Genomic DNA, 18,283 nt, shown 5'->3' with positions numbered 1-18,283 from the left:
AAAACTTGCTGGGTAGCAATGAAGATCTGTTGAGTGTTATCAGATAGAGTGGTTTCACTTCACTACATTAAAGAGATTGCCAACTTAATGCCGTAACCTGAAAAATGACAGACTCTTTTTTAATATAAATGAACATCCCCATGACTGCCAGAAGATTTAAGAAGCACTGAACTTCACTTCAGAACGAGAAGATGTAAATCTGTGGTGGATGATCTAAAACGCTGGCAATTAGTACACCAATAAATCTTAATGAATAATTAGGAAAAAAAGAAAGCTGCAAATCCCTGGAGAAGATACTGAAGCAGTGATATATGCATGAAGGAGTAGTCTAACCTCAATCAATAGTAACAGAATATGCAGAGTGCAGCATTTTGAATTTCCTGATATGATCTCTGTACTAAGCAATACGTACAAAATAATGAGAAGACAGTTATAATTGATAAGTGGTTAGAAACTACTAACAAATTTCAAAAGTTCCACAAGATACTTACGGGGAAGATTATTTGGTCCATTTGAATTTAGAAGACCCTGTGGTTCCCCCAATACTGTATTGAGCTGTTTTTTAAATAATTTGAGGATTTTTGTCCCCATGATCTGGAAATCTTCAAGCACTGAATCATTCTCTGCATGAAGAAGGTCCTTATATCAATCTTAAAGTTACCTTTTACTAGTTTAAACTGCATGTCTCTTTGACTTATGCCCAGAGCTTAATTTAAAGTAGTATTTCAAACTAACCTTTTCCATTCCATTAATTATCTTTATATACCTTTATTAAAAATCATCTCTCAGGTGTCTTCTTTACAGGCTCAGCAGCCCAAGTCTCCCCAGTGTTTCCTTGTAATTCAGACTCCTGACAGTAGAGGTCAATTTTGTGGCTTTTCTGTACACTGTCTCCAGCTCTTGAATAGCATCCTTCTTTCTTGATACATTCAGAAATGGATACAGTATTCAAGATTCAAGGTCTGACCAGAGCATTGTGCAGTTTGCTCACAATCTCCCCGGACTCATTTTCAACTTTTTAGGCTAAGAAATTCAACGTTGCTAAATGATATCTAGCTGGACATTTACATTAAGTCCTTAATCCCCTTCAATTTCACCCTTTGCTATTTCAACATTATTCATGCCCATTTTTTCCTTTCTTTATGCAATATGTTACATTTCTCTGCATTAAATTTCATCTGCTGCTGCTTTGCCCACTTACCTTTACATTTCTGTTCTGATCTTTGTCCTTGACACAACTTAGAAATAATATTGGTTCCAATACCAAGCCTTGGAGTACACCACTCCAAGACAATTCCTCTAAAATGTACGGGTTGTTTACCATCCTCCAGCTGATTCCTTATTCATTTCTAAGTTTTACCTTGAAAACTATTATTGAGCTTAGCTGTTAGCCTTTCATGTGGAATTTTATCAAATGCCTTTTGAAAATCTGAATACACATTTAGATAAAAACAAAAAGCTGAGTTCTGCCAAAGGGTCATGAAGACTCGAAACGTTAACTGATTTCTTCTCCACCGATGCTGCCAGACCTGCTGACTTTTTCCAGGTAATTCTGTTTCTGTTACACATTTAGATGTCTATTTCATCTAATACTTGGGGCTTCCTACAGTCCACTTGAGTTGTTACTTCCTCAAAGAAATCAAGGCTGTTAGTCACACTTCAACCCCTTGTAAAGTCTTGTTGACTGCTCTTTTACTCAAGTTTATTCTAGATAATCAATAACATTACTTTCCAATGAACTATCCGTTTCTGTTTAGTCACCATTTCTGAACATGAGCACCACATTCATTAGCCTATTCTCAATCTATTGATAACTCCCTATGTCTCTTAACTCATTCATAATTATTTGTCAATGGCACACAAATCTCCTCACTAGTCTTTCTCTGACATACATAACATCAAATACTAGATATTTATTTTAATCTCCAGCAGCTTGTTTAGGGCTTCCATCCCATTTATATCAAAGTCATAAATCGTGGAATACCTCTGATTCCAGAAGGAGGTCAAAACTGACAAACACAACGGGCAGAATTTTTCATCCCACGAGTGGGCGAACGTCTCGACGTCATCGCGCACGCTCACGATCTTTGGGTCGGCGGGTGCGTGCGAGAGGCGGCAGCTCACTCGCCGACAATTAAGAGGCCTATTAAGGCCCTTAAACAAGTAATTAATATGTCATTTTCACTGCCCGCTCAACCATTTGGTTGTAAAAACCATTTTTTACAAAACCTAATCCATGGCGGGATGAGGTTTCCAGTGGTTACTAAAAAAGAACAATAAAAATTTTTTAACATGTCCCTCTTCATGTGACTGAGTCACATGTGGGGACATGATTATATCATTTGCAAAATGTTTCTTTTTCATTTTAAAATTCTTCAGCTCCCTGAGGCAGCTCCGGGTCTTCAAGGAGCTTTCAGCGTGTGCTCTCCCACGGATGCACAGACTTCAGCACTCGCGCTCCTCCTCCCCCCTCTCCCCCACAGCACTGAGGCTCTTAGCGTGAATTTCACGCTGGCTGGCTGTTAATTGGCCGGATGGTAGGTGGCGGTCCCTTTTGTGGCCATTCCTAGGCCCGCCCGCCCAACAAGGGGAAAATCCTGCCAAATGCTTTAGACTGAAACTATATTTTGTCATTCTAGTGCAATTTCATCAAGATGTTTTCCAAAGTACTATAGTAGGATGATCCAAGTATAAATATTGCTCTGGACACCACAAATATCTCCCATGCTGTTCTTAGAAATAGTACTATGGGATCTTATACATCCACTAGAGGGCAGATAGGGACTCAGTTTGACATCATCTGAAAGGCAACAGCTTCAACATTGTAGCACTCCCTCAGCAATGCACTGAACTCTCATCCTATATTTTGTACTTAAATATCTGGAAGGGGAGACTTCAGCTCTCAACCTTCTAACCCAGAAGTGCATTTAATGCCACTAATTTTGGCTGATATGCACCGTGAAGGCCGGGTAACTTAACATCGTGAAACTTCAATGCAACCCATCTGATGAACAGAAAGTGGCACTGGTAGTACAAGGGACATTAAGATGTCCTTGGGTTTTTTGTCGCCATTATTTTTGGCTGAAGGATGACAATGAGAACATGGTACTGAGAATTTAGACCAAAATGTTCACTAAAATGATTGTAGGGACATAGAAGGGCTACCATTCTGAATAAATCATATAAATCCAAATTTTGGAGGACAAAATTCAGCTCCTGGTTAGAAGGTCTATCAGTTCTAGGGATTAAGTGACAGGCGTTTACTGTATAGAAATCTCACCCTCTTCCCAGTGTTATAAAACTTTGCAAATTTCAACTGAACAATTTTTTTTTCCAGAGGAGGGCCATTAATGCTGATAAAAACTGAATTTTCAAGCCAATTAGCCTGAACGTTTTACACTCACTCTAAAAACGTGGGCACCCAAATCATGAAATAAAACCCAGTTTGGCAACTTAGCAGTAGTCTGAAGTAATGTGTTCAATTCCTTAATAAGGAGGATTTTATTTCATTTTCGTTCAAGTTTTTATTTCGTGTTTCTGTTTAATTTCTGACAGTTGAAAGAATTTATTATGAGATGCTTTCAGAAAGTCACAAAGGTTCTCAGATAATAATGGTAAATAAAAACCTGTAAATATTTGTTTATTAATTAGTATAATTACATCAGCAAATATCATGCTTGAAAATTAAAATAAACTACGGAAATTCTCTAAAGTAAAATGCTTACAGGTTTGCTGTCAAGATGACTGATTTAAAAGTAAAATCCCAGAACTGAGCATGAATGATGTCATCAAGTCTTCAAGGCACAATGTCATAGCAGGCTGTGTGATGGATTGTAAAAATATTTGTGTTCCATCCAACAGACAATACAAAGAACACTACTTACTGTCAAATGCAAGATCAAAGAATTAATCCTAAACTAGTATCAGTAACTTGTTCAAGACATTAAAATAATTTAAAATTAATGTATGGTTTATTTGCTTTGCGCATTCTTCCTTACCCATCCTTCAACATAATTGTTGCTACATTTCAAAAAGTACAAAAAGAAGTTTAAACTTCTAGATAAATGCAAGTACAATTATCTAAATTAGAAAGAAAAATGCAGTGAACCAGCAATCAAATATTTCAAAGAGGAATCTTTGAAACTCGGCCTCCAGAGACTATCGCTGAGTGTCCTCAGCTACGGGCTCCAGTTGCTGGTTTTCTCTCCCAGCCGCCGGCCAGGTTGTCAATTTGGCTAGCTGCCTGGCTGGAAACGAATCAAAAATATTATAATGAGGTCCTGCCATCTAGGTCGGCAGCATTGCTTCATCCTCAGCCTTGCCAGATTCTCCGGCCGATTCAGTCTTAACCCAAAACCTCTACATGAATATTGGGGCCAAGTGCTCCAATCTCAAATTGCATGTCATAATGCAAGGAAAATATAATTTTCATGAGTTGACCTAGCTGGTAACCTAATTAATATGTTCACTTAACAATAAGAAAATCTCAAATTAAACTCAGATAAAATGTGCTGCAATCCCCATACATTACCCAGTTGGAAGACGCTGCTCAAAACTGAACAGCACATGCCCACCAATATTACAAATCAGCATTTTTAGTATTGCCAATGAGTGATTAGTGCCTCTACTTTATACAATCAAACTGTTGTGTAATGGTAGAAGCCAAGGGCATTTTTCTTGGTAAGTGCAACCATCACTTACTCTCCCTCTCCATGCATCAAGCACTACAGTATGCTATGCAAGTAACTATAATGCACCCATTGGGCAGGGAAGTTTACGGGGAACAAGTTATGAAAAGCACAAATAATGAATATATTTACACAGACTAATATTAATCAAGTTAGTGATATCTGCATGTGTTATGAATGTTGCTTTACCATTAACTGAAGATATTTTGTACAAGTCCATTTCCAGGGAAGCAGTAATTCAGTCGACAATACAAACTGGCTAAGTTCTTCATACTCCTCCAACTTCGTTGCACTGAATGCCCAAAGTTCATATTCCCTCAATCACATCTTCAGCAGTTTAATTATAAAATGGAACTTTCCTCCTTCTTGTGTTTGTTTTTTTTTGCCACTGGATTTGTAATAAAAATTACCACATTCACTTAGGTGCATCTCATTGTAACTTGACTTGGAGGCAACACAGACAAAGATAAGAGCACGTGTGTTACAAACAGAAGGAATTAAGTTAATTACTATTTAGAGGGAACGCTTTTCCTTCCTTGCACTTCCTAAAAATATGTTACATTAAAAAAAAGATTACCCATCCAGTAGAGACACATATCATTGAAAACAGTGATTCTCAAACTTTTTCAGTTGAAGGGCCCCTTTTTAAAATAAATTCGTAATCACAGCTCACCAGCCCACCGCCTCTCACCCATCTAAATTATAATGTTATATAAAACTTATAATTTGAAAGTGCTGTTTCTAATAAATGATTTGATCATTGTTATGATCCTTGACCAGAGCCCAGGAAGTGGGGGCCGGGGCGGTGGGGGGGGAGATCCAGTTAGTGACCAATAACGTTTTGTTTAAAGTAGGTAAAGTTTGACAGACAAGATGCTTACTAAATGAATAAAGTCACAAGATTCTACGGGTTTAACAAACCAAAATAAACTTTCCCATACAAGTTCAGAAAGTTAAAACAATTTACAATATCTATCTTATACTCTAACATTCAGGCTAAGTACGAGGTACGTTGAATTAATAGGCAAACTGTGGTAGGACACACCATATGACCAGATAGATGAAAAATGCAGCAAAACAGATTCCATGGATTTCTTAACAACCCACCCAGACGTTTGTCACATTGTGAGCTAACCAATCTCACTGAAACTTCGTTTTTCTCACGAGGATTTCCAGCCTCCACATTTGAAGATCTCACCTTGGAATTCTTTCCAAATTTTGCTCCCACTCAGACATCCTTAAAAATGGCCCACCTCACAGGATTTCAATCTCGCTTTCCAAGATTCTTTTCTCCTGGATCTCTGAGCACACTCAAGCTTTACCTTCTAAGCACAATTTAAGATCTTCGGCCGTGCCAAGCAGATCACCACTGCTCCAAAGGGGTACCTTTGCCCCAACGGCCCGCAGCACCAAGTCATCAACCTTCAGCTGCCTTCTCGGATCTTAAGGGCTCCTCTCATGCCTACTTTGCTTAACATCCCTGTTCCCTGCAGCTCTTTCTTGAATTTGGAGCCTATTACCCTGCTCCTTTCTTATAACTTTACTTAAGGGACCTATTTATGTCCACTGGCTTTGCTCCTTACCTGGGACTACTTTTGGAGACTTCTCCCTCTCCCCCCCACAGGTTTGGGACCTTCTTCCTAGCTTTCCCCCTCCTGTGTCCTGCTCCCTGGGATACCTACGAGATAATCTCGATCTATTCCAGGTCATCTGACCTGAATTTTCATGCTGTTCTGTTTCTTTTCTTCTGCACAGGTCTGGTCCCCAGTCTGAAGAACGTAAAACAAAATAAACTGCGTACGTGTGGCCATTTCCCAGCCAGCGCATGCGCAGGAGGCCTGAGGTTCATCGGGAACCAGAGTTCCCGACCTCCAAAGGTATGTATAGGTTTCTTAACATCATGATTTTAAGAAAACAGATATTTATTTTCATGCCACGCTCAGTGCTCCCCTCATAGGTGAGACAGCCAACTTACTCTGCCTTGCATATATAGAATCAAAGAAACATTACAGCATGGAAGGAGGTCACTTTGCCCATCGTGCCGGGTGATAAACAAGTCCACCCCCCCGGCCTAATCCCATTTTCCAGCACTTAGTCCATAACCCTGGAAGTTACGGGACTTCAGATGCATATCCAGACACCTTTCAAATGGGTTGAGGATTTCTGCCTCTACTACCCTTTAAGGCAGTGAGTTCCTGACCCCTAAAACCCTCTGGGTGAAAAAATATTTCCTCATCTCACCTCTAATTCTTCTACTAATCAATTTAAATCTATGCCCCCTAGTCATTCACCTCACTGCGAAGGGAAATAGGTCCTTCCCATCTACTCTATCCAGGCCCTTCACAACCTTGTATACCTCAATCAAATCTCTGCTCAGCCTATTGCAAGGGAAACAACATCAGCCTAGCCAATCTTTCCTCATAGCTGCAATTTTCTAATCCTGGCAACATCCTCTCAAATCTCTTCTGCAGCCTTTCTAGCGCAATTACATCCTTTCTGTAATGAGATGACCAGAACTGCATACAGTACTCAAGTTGTGGCCTAACTAGTGTTTTATATAGCTCCAGCATATAACATTTATATGCTCTTATAATCTTTGCTAATCTAGGAGTGTATTCGATATACCTTCTTAACTACCTTATCAACCTGTCCTGCCACCTTCAGGGATCTGAGGGCATGCACTCCAAGGTCCCTCATTTCCTCTACATCTCTCAGTATCCTCCCATTTGTTGTGCATCCCTTTGCCTTGTTTGACCTCCCCAAATGCATCACCTCACACTTCTCCAGGTTGAATTGAATTTGCCACTTTTCTGCCGACCTGGCCAATCCATTGATATCTTTCTGCAGTCTACAGCTTCCCTCCTCACTATTACCCACGGGACCAACTTTTGCCTCATCTGCAAACTTTTTGATCATTTCCCCTACATTTAAGCCCAAATCGTTAATATGTACCACAAAAAAGCAAGGGACCTAGTACTGAGCCCTGTGTAACCCCACTGGAAACAGCCTTCAAGTCAAAAGAACTAGAACTGGGAGGTTACAACTATCAGGATGCACTGAACAAACTAGGCCTCTTTTCTTTAGAAAAGAGAAGACTGAGGTGACCAGATAGAGACATTTAAACTTATGAAGGATTTGGTAATGTAGACAAAGAGAAAATGGTTCCCTATGTGAGGGAATCCAAAACTGGGGATCATAAATATCAAATCCAGTAAGGAGCTCAGGGAAAGGCTAGAAATGCATGAGGAAGAAAGGAGTAGTAGGTTACGTTGGAAGGGTGAGACAAAGTAAGGTGGAAAAGACTTCAGTGCAGCATAAACACCGGCACAGATTAGTTGGGCCAAATGGCCTGCAAATTCTAAGTATATAGTATAAATGAAGCTCTAAGATTTTTTTAATAATAATGAAACAAATGGCATATACAATATCTATTTTTGACTATTCAAATTCAGACAACACACATGACAGCTGAAATGCTTCAACAATCTGCAGCAAGCAGCTTTGAAAATTATTTTTGTATTATTATTAAAAAGGCAAAGCATCAGAGAAACTAAAGAAATGGGTTTGGAAATCAGTCCTGAATTTGTATTCTTCTCTTATGTTCTAGGCTGATGAATACTAATGTTGTATACAGTAATGGGCTAAGAAAAAGTTTACATAATAGTCTTTCAAAAATCAATCATCCAAAGCTGGTTTGATACAGGCAATTGCATTATTAAAATCGCTTGTGTTCTGTTGGTGTATTCAACTAGAGACTTAGAAGAATAATCAATTTACATAAGTAAAAATGGTTGGATAAAGGAAGCCCTTTGAGAATAAGCCTGAAATATAAACATTCAGTCCTATCTACCGACAACCCAACTGGGTGTCAATGCCACATCAGCAGGTTTCAATCCTAGCTGGCTTATGATAGACACAGTGCCAGTGTAGATATACGACAGTATTAACTATGAAAATGGACAAAGGCAAGACCCCAATCATATAGGATAACTCAGGTAATATAGGAGCCTAGAAAATGTAAGATCCCTAAAGAGGTCTACAGATCAGACTGAAGTAAATTTTATAATGTGCTTAAATACGTACTTGATAGCATTTAAATGCATTGTATAATACTGGAGAAGGAGCATAGGGTGCAAGGCATTATGGTAATGAAACTCTCAACATCAACGTTGGATACAATTGCCAAGAAAGGTAACAGTGAGAGGTGAATCTTGGATTCAGTCCTCAATCTGTGCTGTCAACTGATCTCAAGATCACAATAGGGTATTAAAATCAGCCTCAGTCTCCCAGGTTAGAGGGAGGTGGAGAAAGTAACAAAGGCCCTGGGTTGAAGAGAAAATGGGTCAAGGCTTAAGTTTCTGATTGTTGTCTGGTGTCTCCTATCTCTACTTGGAAGTGCATGTTTGTGAATGTTGCATAAATATAGGATTCGACTCAGTGACGATACAGGTCATGATCAGATTTCCTGTCAATAGTGTTGACATTCATGCAGGAAAATGAGCATCAGAGAACAAAAGGCACCTATAGAACTAAACCGCGTTAATATGTTTACCACCTTTAGTAGAGAGGTAAAGCAAGAAAATTAGTGAAAAACAAACAAACCTGTGTCTCCAAGTAGCGTAATTATAACAGAGAAGTGCTGGACTTCCAATTTGGAAGACAGGAACACAAATGCAAAGAAAAACTGCAAGTATTATCGACAAATTTATTCAGGTCTTTCTTCAAATGTTACCACTAAAGCCAAAGATTTGCACTTTCTCCAGACGAAAAATCATTTTTTTCTCCAAAGTGGATTTTCCCACTACTTAATTCTGCTTCCTGACGGGTAAACACAAAGACACACTGACAACATCTATGTAAATCACAGAGGTAAATCACGATGTACATAATACAGTTATTATATTCTACTTCATGATTCTATACTCTGCTTGGTATATTTCCCCCACTCCTAACACTGCATGAATATTTCATTATGTAGTACAAAACCAAGCCCCTGTGGAAACTGATTTTCTGTAGTTTTAACTGTTAATCTATTCGTAGTTGTTACACCACTGAACAATTAAAGTAGACCATCAAGCACATGTTATGTAAAGTGTCACATTAATCTTATTTTACTACATTCTGCATTCAGTGTAGGCAGGGACTCTGGGCTATTGTCCCAACACAATTTACTTTGACCATTATAATTTATGATACAGGGCCATACTACCCTGTTAAATTCCTCAACTCCCTTCTGAGCCTTACCTTCAGTTGTAATGTAAGTATTAAGGCTGCAGGAAGACAAATACTGTAATAAACAGTTTATACCACTCACGGCAGATGTAAAACAACAAAAAGAAGACAACTTCACTGCCACATATTTAGAAGAAGGCTTGTTTAGAAATAATTTCACTGGATGTAGAAGAGTATAGGCCTCTGAGGACCTCTTTACTTTTGAAGTGATATTTCTGCAAACAAATGTGGGAGTCCCCAGATGTCAATACTATCAGCAGCATGAAACTGAGATCTGAAAGATATACATTTCAAAAAGACATATTGTTCACTGGAAATTTTATAATCTCTCTAATTGTCTTGCTTTAAAATGCACAGTGGATCTTATCCTCATGACCTCTGGCTTATCATAAACACAGGTCTTTTTCATCATTTATTAAAATTTGAACTCCTTCAGTGGCACTTTGCACTTACTGAAAAGTTCTTTTCTAAAAAGTACTAAAAGCCAGGAATATCAGAATATTTGAAATGTCCATAGTTTATTTACTGCTCCCACTTTTTAGTACATAGTCATATATAGGGGGATCAAACTGCACTTCTGATTACAACTATCTGTCAAAGAAGTATTATTTTCTTCTAAAACCTGGACAGCACGAGTTTCCTTGTACATCTCCATTTTTCCTGCCCTGTACCAATACCCCCACCTCCACACCCATTCCTCCACCACTGGTTCCATGTGACTTTCTGTTCTTTTTAAGAAACACAGTGATAAAATGAATTCTTAGTTTTTCAGTTTCCTGGAACAGTGTATCAAAAACAAAACATCACTATCATATCCACAAAATCCTCGCCCTACATACGCTTCATGAGCATTATTGGCTGCCATCCAGATCTGAGACTTCCCCATTTACTATTTACCCATTTACTATTTACCATTTACTCCTTCCTCTTCCATCTCCTTCAGCCTGCACCTCCTATACAACCATTCAGCCTCCCTCCCTTGGACAGCAATATAACCCTCTTGGGATGTTAGTCAACCTCATTGTCTCAGGTTGGAGTCTTTCCTGAAAGAGCCCCTAATTTACTCTGTTTCTCCCTTTGTATTCAGAACCTAACCAGCAACCCCAATTGCCCCATTGTCATTTGAAACAATCATGGCAATCAGATCACTCTCTCTGGAAATTAATCTCAATGCCCTCCTCCAGTGTCTTCTTACCTCTTCCACTGCACCTAACTTAACCAGCAGTAAAGTAACCATCATCCCATTCTGTATTTCCCTCTAGAATAATTGTTCCTTAAAATAGGGTCATCTACAAGTTCAATACAGGTGAATCTATCTTACTATTTCTTGTAACTTCTCAACATCCAAGCTCTTGATTATCCTTGAATCACATCTATCATTTATCTCCTTCAGAATCCACATTTTTCTACCCCCTGCTAATCTCAATTTCAAACATGATAAAACTCTCTGCTAGCTTCCTTACAAACTCTAATTCCAAAATTCCTCTTCTCTGACCCTTCAGCCTCCACAACGCTTCTGCTACCATCAACTTACTGAATCATGGTAACACCGCCACTCTACTCAATAGAATATTCTAAGGCAAGTACACATTCTCCGCAGTTAAAATTTAATGCTGCTCCAAGATCACGCTGGAGAACAGCAAAAGTCCAAGATTCTCCCTCCCCATGGATATCCAACTCCTTAAATCCTTTCTCCTCCCCCAACACAGTTACATCTTTTAAGTACAAGTGCAAGATGCTGTCTAAATTCCAATCTCCATTCTCCCCATCAACTGAAAGTCATCCATTCCGCTGCTCACTCCCAAACCCCTGACTTTCCCAACCAACACTGGATAGTCATTCTACAAATCCAAATAGTGCCTTTGCCTGCTCTGCTCTATCTTAATAACTTTCACCAATCATAGTTCTCCTTCCAACTTCAGACTCTAGCTATTTTTATTTTTCACCTTTTGATCCACTCCAAGTTGAATGGCAAGCCTTTCACCATTTCAATTATGCTCTCTGTAACTCCTATACAACTGTTCAGCCTCCCTCCCTTGGAGCTCTCCTCTCTTTTCATCTTAAAAAGCCTTCTCAAAATCTCTTTCTAATAACCAAGCTTTGGATCATCTCTCCTCAGCTCTCGCACATAAAACCATGAGCTGATAATATTTCCCAACTTAATGTATGCCTCTATCTGAATTTTTCGTACTACCCATATTTGCAGTGGGGACAAAAATTGGTCACAGTGATATTACTGCAGTTTTAATACACACTGAGCAAAAGGATTCTGTACAAATAATTTCTCAATCTGTCAGAAATTTCATTTAAAAGGAATTTAAGAAACCATCACTACAAGGAGGTTATCATTTCCCTTGTTTTGCTGGCAGTCCTAGGGTTAAGCTTTCAATTCACATTCAATATAAATGTGTTTGTTACATAATGCTTCAACCGCAATGAAATGTGGACCAGTATAATTATGTTAACTTTCCATTATTGTATAAATGTTGCTTTTGCACAATAGAAAAATAGTTACATCAGCCATGCCATTATCTCAGCAGGACATTTATAAAGAAAATTAAATTGAAAATATTATCTAAATGCAACCACTTAACGATTAAATTTTAAATAATTTAACCCATAGCAAAAGGAGGTTAAAACCATTGTATATATTCTGAAGCAGGAGCTCAGGCATCTGATCACATTTAGCATTATAAACAATCGAAAAATACTGGGCAAATTTTAAACTGCTCAACTCCATTTCCTTATTATTCAGAGTGTTAAATTTAAAAAAACAGTAACAAAAATAACTCCACTACAAGACTGCAGGACCCATATCAAACCATCAACCTATTACAAAACACTGCTTCCACCCACCCACCTCAACTGCCCACTGCTGATATCGGTCACCATGCTTCATTCGTTAGACAGGCTTAAAAGAGTCAAAATTGAAGTATCTTTAATGTCACACTATGAAAACGGAACAAGAGACATTCATCTAATCTGGCTATATTTCCATTTATTTGTTGGAAAACATAAGCGAAAGGCCAGGATATATAGAACAGAACACCACCAAGGTATGAAGTAAATAGAGGCCTGGCTAGAACCTTTGGAAGAATGAGGCAAAGAAGCTCCACAAATTTGCCTTTAAACAGGTTTCTAAAGGCAATACCTAAAAACCAAATGGAAGGATTTTTTTTGCTCCCATCTAACATGTCACTATCCAGGCACGGGTGTGTTCAAAGCGACATATACTTAGGACAGGTACATCATAATTTGAAGGACTGTGTCATTAACATAGCTCAGTTACATCCCCATGCACAGACGTGCACTCCTGACAGGGCCATTTTTAAAAAAATCATTAATTGGATGAGGGCATCACTACTAAGGCCAGCATTTATTGCCCATCCCTAATTGCACAAGAGAAGGTGGTATTGAGTCACCTTTTTGAACCACTGAAGTCCATGTGATGAAGTTACATCAATATTGCTGCTTGGGAAAGAGCTCCAGAAGTTTGGCCAGCAACAATTAAGGAACAGTAACATATTTCCAAGTCAGGATGGTATGTGATTTGGGGAGGAACTTGATGGTGTTCCCATGCACCTGCTGCCCTTGTCCTTCTGGGTGATTGAAGTCACAGGTTTGGGAGGTGCTACTGAAGATGACTTGACAAGTTACTGCAGTACATCCATAGATGGTACACACTGTATCACAGTGAAGCAATGATAGAGGGAGTGGATGTTCATCATGGTGATGTGATGCTAATCAAGCGGACTACTTTGTCCTGGATGGTGTCAAATCTTTTTAGTGTTGGAGCTGCTCTCATTCAGGCAAGTTGAGAAATTTTCATCACATTCCAGACTTGTGCCTTGTAGATGGTGGGAAGTCTTAGCAAAGTCAGGAGGTGATTCACTGCTGCAGAATACCCAGCCACTGACCTCCTCTTGTAGCCACTGTATTTATGTGATTGGTCCAGTTAAGTTTCTGACCAATGGTGAAACCCAGGATATTGATGGTGGGAAAATCAGCAATGGTAATGCCATTGAAGGGAAGGTGGCAAGACTCTCTCCCGTTGGAGACGTTCATTGCCTGGCACTTAGATGACAAGTAATATTCACACAAGTTAAGTCTAAATGGTGTTCAGTTCTTGCTGCTTGTGGACACAGACTGTTTCATTATCTAAGGCGTTGCAAATAGGACATAACACTGCAATCATCAGCAAACACCACCAATTCTAACCTTATGATGCAAGGACGTCATTGATGAAACAGCTCAAGACAGATAGGCCTAGGACATTGCTCTGATGCACTCCTGCAGCAATGTTCTGGGGCTGTGATGATTAGCCTCCTGGGGCTGTGATGATTGGCCTCCAATGATTACAATCATCTTCCTTTGCCCCAGATATGATTCCAGCCAATGGAGAGTCTTCACCCTGACCCCCACTGACTTCAGTTTCATTAGGCCTCCTTAAAGCCACAATTGCTGCCTTGACGTCAAGGGGAATCACACCCACCTGTGGAATTCAGGTCCTTAGTCCAGACAATGAAGTTTGGAGACAAATGGCATAACCCAAACTGAGCATTGCTGAGCAGGTTATTGGTGAGTAAGTGCTGCTTAACAGCACAGTCAGCGACCCCTTCCATCACCTTGTTGATGATTGGGAGTAAGCTGATGGGATGGTAAATGACTTTATTTAATTTGTCCTGCTTTTGTGGAAAGGAGATACAGATTTCCACATTAATAATGAAAGCAAAAGTGCTGGGAGTACTAAGCAGGTCAAGCAGCATCTATGGAGGGAAACAGTTAAGGTTTCAGGTCGATGACCTTTCATCTGAAGCCTATTATATGACACTTCATCAAATGCCAGTACCTCCATAATTTCCACCTTGCTTATTTCAGCATCCTCGAATGCATCGCACCCGGTTCTGGTGACTTATCAACTTTAATTACAGCCGGTCTTTCTAATACCTCTTTATTAATTTTTAGCCAAAATACTGTTTCAATTACCTCCTCTTTCACTATAATTTTGGCAGTATCTTCTTCCTTAGTAAGGATAGATGCAAAGTACTTAAGAACTTTCTATAATTAGCCTTGTTTTCACTTGTATGATCAACCTGACATCTGTTATACACAACTTTTTTCAGCTTCCTCTTACTCTCCAGCTCTTTCCTCAACTAGGGAGTTCTGGTTTTAGTTGCCCTACCTTTCCCCTCGGAGGGAATGTACCTCAACTGTACTCAAACCATCTTCTCTTTAAAGGACGCCTACTGTTCCATTATTTTTGCTTGTTGGTGGCAAATTCCTCAGCTTGGTCTCTTGTACTCGCATGTTGGGCTCCACCATCATTCATGACTGGAATGAACACTCCTCCTCCCGTTCATTGCTCACTTGTCCACCACTATTCATGACTGGATGTGGCAGGACTGCAGAGATTTGATATAATCACGTGGTCGTGAGTTGTAGCTTCACCAGATTGGTATCACATTTTTATATATATACCTGGTGGTGCTGCTGGCATACTCTTCTACAGTCGTCATTGAACAGGGATGTTCCCTTGGTTTGATGGCAATGGCAGAGTGGGAGACATGACTGGCCATGAGGTGGTATATGTTCTTCTGTTGCTGCTGGCCCACAGTGCCTCATACATGCCCCTGTGCCACCACCTCTGGTGGGTGTGGCCTGTTAGTAGGGTTGGTGATAGAGAATCTGGGTCATTTGCTGATATGCCTCATTCTGTGAGCATTACTGTGTCAAGCTGTTGCCTGACCCAACCCAGATGTTAGAGAGGAGGACTTTGCAGGGTCGACTGGGCTGGGTGTGTCTTTATCGTGTCCGGTGCCTAGATCGAAGCTTGGTGGTCTGTCTGCTTTTATTTTTTTGTTTTGGGTATGGTTTGATACAATAGAGTGACATGTTAGGTCATTTCAGAGGGCAGTTAAGAGTCACATTGCTGAGGATCTGGAATTACATATAGTCCAGACTGGGTGAAAACAACAGATTTCCTCCCCTAGATGGCATTAAGAAACCAGATGGGTTTTCACAATAATACAGTAGTTTCATGGCCACCATTACTGATACAATAAAGTCCTGCCATTCGCAGAGGTTGCGTTCCCGCGAAACCTCGCAAACAGCAAAATCACGAACAATGATATGCTTTTCCATGCGGCTGAATTAGATAGGTTCCAGCCATGCGAGGGGAGCATTGGTTTGGAGTTACTCTAGTCTAAATTGTGGTGCAGTACCGTATCCGAAAGATGGGAGAGCCTCTGAGCAATGCATTGGTGAAGATTTCAAAATGAACACAGCCATTATTGCAGCGAGATTCAGATGCTTCTATGTTAATCCCTTCGTTCGGGCTGCACTTCAGTTGCAACCATTCCGGTCTCTGCCCTGTTATGGTTGTTGTCTCTCCGGGGAAAGAAGAGAGAGGGAGATGAAAATGCAGATGAGTGAACATTACTCACGCGATGTTGTATACAAAGTTCAAAGCGCGGGTAAGTGAAAATACGAACCAGGAAATTGCGAACGGAGGGACTTTACTGTACTAGCTTTTATTCCAATTTATTTAATTGACTGAATTTAATTTCCCCAGTGGTGAAGTTAGTTCAGGTCATTAGCCCAGGTCTCTGAATTACTAGTCCAGTAAAATAGCCACTGTGCTCTCGTATCCACATGCTTGGAAACAAAAGCAGAAACAAAACCACGACTTTGGGGCCAACATGCTGCTGATGGAGCAGCGTAGCTCAAAGGCTTCAAGGCTTGACTGTCTGATGGGAGGCAGCAAAAGAAAGAAGACACTTAACTTTGGAGTCTCCCTTGCCTCACTGGCCCCTTCAGGCCCCATAACCTAAGGAAGTTTCAAGCGTAAAGGACACAAGCAGGTTGGAGAGCCACTGGTATTCTCAGTGATAGAAAGCTCAGCTCAGTGACAAATAGGATGCTGAGGTTGTGAGCAGCCTTTGTTCAGCCTGCGATAGTGGCGAGGGAGAGGAATGAGGAATGGAATCAGTGGCCAGAGTACAGAGTTTGTGGTGGGTGAGCGAAAACAATGGCTTCAGGCTTAAGGCTTCATAATTGGAAGAAATTTCAGCTCATTCAGTCCTGGATGTCAGACAATCAGTCTAACAACACAGAGGCAACGGAGTGGTTCAGAGAGATGGCGAGTTTTCAGATGATGTCACCAAAGAGAGGGGTCATGTAGATGAGAAATAGGAATGGAGTGCAAAGATAGATCCTGAGGAGACTTCAAAAATAATGGTCAGCGAGCAGAAAGAATACAATGGATTTAGAACCTAAAAGAAAGTACAGACCACTCACAACCTCAACCCTGAGGTGGTGAGCTTCCATCCACATATTCATTTCATTCGAATGACCAACTGCTTCCACCTCCAAAATATCGTTCATCTCTGTCCCAGCTCATCTGTTGCTAAAATCCTCATCCAAGTCTTGGTTACTGCTGGACTTGACCATTCTAATTCTCTCGCAAGTCGTCCATCTTCCACCATCCAAAAACTTGAATTCATCTAATATTCTGTGCCCTTATCCTAACACACGTTAAGTCCCATTCACCCACTGATTCTGTTTGCCGATCCACATTGACGTGTTGCTGGACTGGCAGCCAATATTTAAAATTCTTTTCTTTGTTTTCACCACCGCCTTGCCCCTCTCTATTTCTGTAATCTCCTCCAGCCCTACAACTCTCTAAGAGTTATATGCTCCTCCAAATCAGGCCTCTTGCACCCTCCTGACAAGATTGAATTCCCTCCCCAAGATTGTTTGTTCCTCTATCACTCCCTCCTCTTTTACAATGATTCTTGAAACCTACCTCTTTGACAAAGCTTTCGGTTACCTGTCCTAATCTTATGTAGTTTGGTGTCAAATTTTGTTTGATAATGCGCCTGTGAAGTACGTTGGGATGTTTTACTACGTTAAACTGCTAAAGTTGTTGTTGTGAAGTTAATAATCTAAATTTTACAAATTCCTAAATAGGGTTAAATTAATACGATTGCCTGACCCAAAAAAATGAACTGCAATGTCTAGAGCACTCCATTTACATATATTACTGAAATAACTTTTAAATAAATATAATGAAGACATCTGCTCTGAATAATAATAGCTCCATTGCATATTCTGATGTTTTCCATCAACTACTTTAAACTACAAATATTGAACCACTAGTTCAAAAAAAAAGTTTGATGTTCAATTGCCTTTAAAATGCAGACAGTAAAGTTCATTGCAGAAGCAAAAACAAGCCTACTAATGTAATTACAGTACTTTCTCCTATCTGGACTGAGTTAATGTTATTATTTGACACTGCAAGGCTATGTTTTTTTAAAGTCTCCGTGGAGAAGAAGTTCACCCTAATTGGTTCCAAAGCACACCTA

General features: G+C 39.9%; 1 protein-coding gene across 5 annotated transcripts in view; it reads right to left on the bottom strand.

Moving 5' to 3' along the window:
• Positions 1-18,283, bottom strand: part of wwox (WW domain containing oxidoreductase) — a 968,269-nt gene that overhangs the window by 797,443 nt on the left and 152,543 nt on the right. The window lies entirely within an intron of this gene.

The sequence above is a fragment of the Cetorhinus maximus genome, chromosome 6 (genome assembly GCF_964194155.1).
Source record: "Cetorhinus maximus chromosome 6, sCetMax3.hap1.1, whole genome shotgun sequence".
NCBI lineage: Eukaryota > Metazoa > Chordata > Chondrichthyes > Lamniformes > Cetorhinidae > Cetorhinus > Cetorhinus maximus.
This window is presented reverse-complemented; position numbering and strand designations above follow the sequence as displayed.